The sequence below is a fragment of the Henckelia pumila genome, chromosome 4 (assembly GCF_033568475.1).
Source record: "Henckelia pumila isolate YLH828 chromosome 4, ASM3356847v2, whole genome shotgun sequence".
NCBI lineage: Eukaryota > Viridiplantae > Streptophyta > Magnoliopsida > Lamiales > Gesneriaceae > Henckelia > Henckelia pumila.
Genome location: NC_133123.1, coordinates 127267463 through 127274764, shown reverse-complemented (window position 1 = coordinate 127274764; position 7302 = coordinate 127267463). Strand labels below are relative to the sequence as shown.

General features: G+C 29.8%; 1 long non-coding RNA gene across 7 annotated transcripts; it reads right to left on the bottom strand.

The window, feature by feature from the left end:
• Positions 1–2081: 2081 nt before the first annotated feature.
• LOC140863007 (uncharacterized) lies at positions 2082–5647 on the bottom strand. Of its 7 annotated transcripts, none has more exons than XR_012143821.1 (5): positions 4376–5647; positions 3793–3950; positions 2926–3719; positions 2752–2847; positions 2082–2330 (listed from the first exon to the last, which is right to left on the bottom strand). It is a non-coding gene; the product is annotated as an uncharacterized lncRNA (long non-coding RNA). The 7 variants fall into 7 exon arrangements; XR_012143818.1 differs by having other exon boundaries at positions 2752–3719; positions 4376–4512; positions 4762–5647; XR_012143817.1 differs by having other exon boundaries at positions 2752–3719; positions 4376–4912; positions 5189–5647.
• Positions 5648–7302: the final 1655 nt, after the last annotated feature.

Below are 7302 nucleotides of genomic sequence, written 5' to 3'. Positions count from 1 at the left end.
ATCAACCGGTTTACAATCTTGCATCTCATATCGCTTTAAAACTTTCTCGATATAGCTTTTCTGTGATAATCCAAGAATACATCGAGAGCGATCCCAATGTATCTGGATACCCAGTACAAAAGATGCATCACCAAGATCTTTCGTATCAAAATTCTTAGCTAGAAATATCTTGTTGTCATGCAACATATCTATATCGTTGTTAGCGAGTAGGCTGTCATCACATACAAAACTATAAAAATATTTACTCCCACAGACCTTATGATATATACAATAATCGACCAAATTCATCTCAAAACCGAACGAGATGATCACATGATGAAATGTAAAAATATCATTTATTAATTGAAATCCAGTACTATGTCAATATATTTTTGAAGAGTCTTTCAAAGAAACCAAAGAAAAAGATCTGTACAACTATATCATCTTACTGTGTAAAACCTCATTAATGACAAGACGAACCTTATATCTTTCCACGCTACCTTTTGAGTACTCATGGTTTTAAATATCAATTTATAACCAATGAACTTCACACTTTAGGCAATGAGACAAGATATCAAATGTCATTGTCTTTCATAGATTTCATCTCTTTATATTGACATCAATCCATTTCGAGAGTTAGAATTTTATGACTTGATAGAAATTGATAAAATCATTTTCTATCATGTCATTGTTGACCTTATTCTCTTGGAGAAATACAATCAAATTACCTAAGACTGTATTTTTTTTCTCTCGAGTGGAACTCCATAATGACAAGGTTATTGAGATGTAAGAGTTTGTTCTTTTAGAATATTTCTTGAATGAAAGATTTACCTAAATTGTCTTACCGTATTATGTTGTTGAACAAAATAAAAAATCTAATTTTGATTAATGTCAATAACACCTGTAAGAATATTAAAATATTCTTTCTTAAACACAATTTTTAAACTTTATCTCCCCCACAAACTCGACATCCTCAAAAAACAAGCATTTTCCTAACTGAGAATCAAATTAATTGTGGGATCATTAAATTTTTACCCCTTAGATCTTTAAGAATCACTTTAATCAAACTTTGTTAAAGATATTTGCTGCAGTCATTAGTGTTTATCCATAAATGAGATATAAAAGTCATATCTAAAATAATCATTTATGAACAATATAAATTATTGTTGATCAATCCAAAAAACCATTTGGAAGACCCACTAATATCAATATTTATAAGTTCATAGACATCCAAATTTTTGTTGACTTCAGATCTCCTTTAATTTGTTTGTTTTCCCTTATACATTTAACACAAATATCAAAATATGTTAAATTTAAAGGATTGATAATTTCGTCATACATAAGTTTCTTTATTCTCCATCCGGATAATATCTCATGTTATGACGTAACTGAATTCTCATTTACTTATTTTTATCTTTGAGTCTTGTAAACTTAATTGCAAGGGCTCATTAAATGAAACAATTATATCAACCGAAGAAAGATTATTGTAACGAGATGAAAAACCAGAGCCAACCAATTTTGAATCATGAAACAACCAAAATTTTCATTTCCAAATAAGCAAGATAAACCGAATTTGCCCAAAATAGAAATAAAAATTATTCCGCCTGAAAGTCGGTACAATAAATGTTTCATTCAGATTCAAATAAAACTCAGGTTTTAACAATAATGTAAAATTTTCAATTATTTCAACTTTAACTGTTTTGCCATTGTACACTGATGAATCTTTCATCATCATTTGAACTTTAGCAATAATCACTACAAAAAACTCCTAAAGACAACATTTTTTTATTAGTTGTGGTAGGGGGTTTAAAACTGTTGTAGAAACCCATGTTGTTAAAATGTACGCTCAAAAACAATAGTTAAAAATTGTTGTCTTTTCTATCAAATACAACAGTTTTACAACAGTGCAAAACTGTTGTCTTTTCCTCCAAAGACAACAGTTTTTAATCGTTGTCTTTGAATGTGCTTTTTAACAACATGACTTTTAACAACATTTGTAAAACGCCTACGACAACATTAAAAAAATGTTATCTTTTTTCGAATAAAAAACAAAAAAATTAAAATTTAAAAATTAATACATAATATAAATCATTCAAAATACAAAATTCGAAAATAAATTTAATATATAAATTTTCAACATTCTAAAATAATATTTACAACATTACGAAGAAAATTCATAAACAACAAAAAAAAAAAACAAGTAACAACACTAACAAAAAAAGGGTAGCTAGGCTAATACAACACAAGATTTTCTGCTTAGATGCTATGAAGAAAGTGCTCCCTGCTAAGTCTCCACTTTTTTAGCTTTTCCGGCGTTCTTCTATGTAGTTGTCCTCTTGAGAACAGCTAGCCTGCTCAAATATTTATATATACATATATATATATACATATATATATATATATATATATATATATATATATATAAAGACATCCTAGTTTAGTGGTTAATTTATACCATTAAGTTCCATGCATTAGCCCATAAACATTATAAAAATCCAAAACGCCCAAAATTTCGAACTAAAATTCAAGAAACTAACTTCTCATCCAAGTTTCATTATTCAATACTTATACTCACATGTTTATGAGATTGAAATGAAAATATAGACATAAATGGTTAACTTTTTTCCCATTGTTCGTATACTATCATATCAGTCTCCATCAACATGTAAAATATCTAACTGCCTGATCAAAAAAATACATAAATGACCACAAGAGAGCCCCCAAAAAAATAAAAAACAGAACCAACAAAGTGCTACATAAGAAATGTCTTACCACAAATCTCTCCAACACTGGAATAAGTATTGTCAGGTTCTGCTTCGGGAGACACTTAGCAGTGGAGTTCCAAAGATAAATCAATAAATGAAAAACCTGCCCATTACACATTCACACACAAACAGCTATACATATTTATTATACGTAACATAAGGGCTGTGACTGCGATCTAACCTTTCTTTTGAAATGAATGAAAGAAGAAGAGCAGCATAAGCTTCTACAATCATCTTTTAAGCTTCCATTCTCCCTGTAATATCCTGGATCAAACAAACTTATTTCTTATTCAGTTTCTAGAATCATTCGAGTACGTTAAACCAACTCCGTTTGCATCTCCCTAAAAGTCAGACTAACTAAGGAGGGTAGTCATAAGGTTATTTGTTGCAAGAATGATCGAAAGCAATGTGGTGTTAGTGCAATTAGAAATCAGAGAATTGTCAACCTAATTTAATCAAAAATTTAATCAACCTCAACCTCTATACAGATTCATGAACTTAGTGCAAGCATATTTCCTCTTGACTACATACAAGCTTACACATAAGTTATCTGTTATATATGTTTAAGTACTAATAAAGTTGTGAGATTTCAACTTTCAGCTTTCTTGAAATCTCTTTCCTCCAAGCAAATTAAACAAAATATATAACAAACAATTCCACAACGCAAATTTAAGATCCATTATATCCCATTAGGTATTAAGTTAGCATAACAAAAATGGTTTTCGCACCAAGGACAAACATTTTCCAAATTTATGATCCACGACGCAAAATAACACATAATTAATATATGAAATTTCCCTCAACTACCTTCATTCCTACCACCAAAAATGCAAGGGGAAGCTCAAATTCAACTCGTCTTCTGTACATTCATCTGGTAACCTTCTTCAGCAGCCAGTGTTCAACATACAAAACTATGAATTCTAGATTGGAGTATCTGCTGTACAGTTCAGGGAACTGGTGCAATTGATTCTGGTCCTGAAATACAGGAGGGATAGCTGTAAATGCAGGCTCAATGTTTTCATTTAAGTTCTTAGTCGATCTTTTCAACCTCTTTGGTATTTCCTGCTGCAGGGTGTCGCTGTTTTGCATCGGAACATCTTGTTCATAGTCCATTATCATTGAGTTTGCAGATGATGAGCTTACAATTTTTGAACTCGTTTGTGGCCTTGATTTTTGCTCCGCCTACTTGCCCATTTCAGCTTTTCTCTGCATATACAACTAGTAATTAAGCAAATATATAGAACACAGGCTGAAATTAATCAAATCTGAATAATTCTTGCATATCTTAAGAGATCAAGAAAACCGATAACTAAAATCAACCACATAAACGTAACTTAGAAGACTGGTCTCTGTTTAACTCGTAATATTTAAAGAAACGGTTGAGGAAAAAAATTGAATAGAGCTAGTCAGAAAAGCACCGCAGTAGCTTTTCATGACGAGTGGCCATGTTGAGGGTGATCTTTTGGCTCCTGAAGATGTTGTATCATTGTAAATAGATGACACCCAACTCAAACAAAAATTAAAAGAAGTTTCGCAAAACGTGGGAAAATACGCCTTGAAATACTTTAATCATAAATTCAGAAGCACTTACAATGATTGATTAGTAATGCTTTATTCTTAGAATAACCTACCTAGGAGTAAGGATGGCCAATTCCATAAAAAATAACGACAGCTTCTTCACCTCCGGCTCCAACATCAGCCATTGACACCATCTTGTCTCGGAACACCAACACCAATAATAATTTCTTATGCTGATATTTTTTAAAACCTGAGAATTCCAGGGAAAATTTCCGTGTAATAGAATTACTTGAGCAGAAGGGAGATTTTCATCTGTTCGAATTTTGGATGTGAAAACTTATTTCCATTAAGGAATCATTTTGCAAAACAGGTACTTCGTAAATTTTCTAGTATAAAAAGATATCAATCAGGTTTATATTTCATATAATGCATGAATTATAATAAAACCATAAAAGGATTGTTAAAAAGGTATATGATCAGGGAAGATCGAGATAATTACAAAGCAAATAACTCATTAGCTGTAGTTGTATCATCCACATGAAATCCCAACATGACATCATTTTCCCCTTCAAGTTGGGTTAGTGCTACATCAGCTAAAGATATCTCAAATTCTTTCTTACCACCCACAAGAAATGTGATCAGTGTATTACCTGGGAAGGGAATAAAGATCAAGACACATTAATTTCATATCTAATAATCACATCTTAAATTATACAGAAGACATGTGATTCAAATATATGACTAAGACACAACGAATTTCTGTTCATTTCTGATGAAGGATGGAAATACGGAAAGTCACACCAAGAGAAAAAGGGTTCTATCATACATACGTGCTCCAAAAGAATGGAAACTCTATAATCGAAGAGTGTTTATCTTGAATTACTTATAAAACAAAATAGACCACGATTTATTTCAACTTAAATTACCATTACAGCTTGTACATATAGACAAATGACAAGGAAGCAGCTCCGCATAGAAACAAAAGAAACCCAGAATCCATCGGCTCTTGCTCATCGAGAAACTGATCCTCCGGAAACCCAAGAGCACCACATGAAAAAACATGAACACCAAAATCTCACGACCTTGAATCCCTAATAATCGACCTGAAATAACTCATAAATTTAAAGATTTTGTGATTGAAAATTTACGCGGAAACAGGTCACAAAAAGTGCACTACTTGGGCAGAAACGAGAATAAAAACTAGCGATTTCAAAACCCACTCCTGATCAGGGGAAAAGAACGTCTAAAATTCAAATTCACACCATAGAACAAACCCACAAAGAATAAAATAAACGATTTATTTTGTGTTTCACACCCTAAAAAATCGCCCCTTTACATAACACATCTGGATGACTGGATCCATGAAAAGTCCAACATCTAAACCAGGGGCTGGCTCCGGCCTGCGTTAAACAATATATATGTATCATGTATGAAAAGTCAGTTAAAATCGAATCGAACTTTTTAAAATTGAATTAAATTTTTTTAATAAAACGAATCAATTGAACTTTACTATGAACACCAAAAAAATAAAATAAAATCATTATTTTGATCAGTAATCAAATTAAACGATCTCGATTTTTTAGAATTTTTTTTAAAAAAAATAAAGTTGTACTTCAAAATTATAGTTAAAAATTGAATTATATAAGTTTAAATTATTTAATAAAAAATATATTTTCAAATATAGTTCTATTGTCCAATAAAATTTTATTAGAAAATTTAACAATAATAATTTTTTTATAAATATTAGGTTTGTTCAATAAACAAAACTATTACGTTAAAAGCCAAAATCAAAGTGACCTAACCAATATTTTTAAAATCTAAAACCGAAATTATGAAAAAACTGAACCGATTTTTCATATGAATTCAACTCGGTAGGTATTTTGATAGAAATAGATATTTTCTACTTATCTTAATTATAATTGATGTCTGACCCTGATATATCGATATATGCTCTTTCGGTTTAAAAAATTTAAAATTTTATTTTTTTTTATTTTCTGAAATACCTAGTTAAGAAATTTCAATCATCCCAAAAATTTAATACAAACGGTCAGTTTTTAAATCTCATAATTATTGAATTTTTAGTTTTTTTCAAATTAGAAAAATCGTAATACAAACTCAATAATAATTGCAAAGTCAATAAGAGCTCAAATATTTCAATTTTCAACCGATTTATTATTTTTCCTTAATTTCGAAAGAAAAGTTTTTAGGGTAAAAATTCAAACTTGAAAATTCATATGTATCATAAATCAATATTATCGCAACTAAATATTCGACAAAATTTTAGAATTATCGAATTTATCTCAAATCACATAATTTCAAAACCTACTACAATAAATCAACCAAAAAATATAATTGATTGTTATATTTTTAATTTTTTTTTACATGGGGCTAATTTTTTTTTTTTTTAAATTTAGAAGTACTAAATTTTTATTTTTTTTGAAAAATTGGGTGGGGCTGGAGCTAGGGGTGTTCATCGGTCGGTTCGGTTCGTTTTTCGGTTTTTTATTTCGATTTTTCCGATTTTCGGTTTTAGAAATATATAATCAGATATCCGAACCGTTTTACTTCGGTTCGGTTCGATTTTTTACTAAATCGGTTCGATTATTTCGGTCGGTTATTTCGGTTTTGATATAATTATTTTAATTAATATTATAAATATATTTTAAAATATAATATGTTATCTTTTAAATGATTTTTTTGTAAAATATTTAAATTCAAAGTCTAAATGACTTAAATAAACAACAATCAACTAAAAATTATTTAAAATGATTTTTTATTCATTAGGTATCATCTCATAAAATATATAATATAAACAATTATATAAATAAAATTATTAATTAAATAAAATTTCGGTTTTTTCGGTCGGTTCGGTTTTGAGATATATAATCCGAAACCGAACCAAATAAATTTCGGTTTTAACATTTATATCCGAATTTTAAATTTCGGTTTTCGGTTCGGTTCGGTTTTTGGTTTTTCCGGTTTGGATTTCCGGTTTTTTCGGTTTTATCCGAAGTTTGAACACCCCTAGCTGGAGCCCACC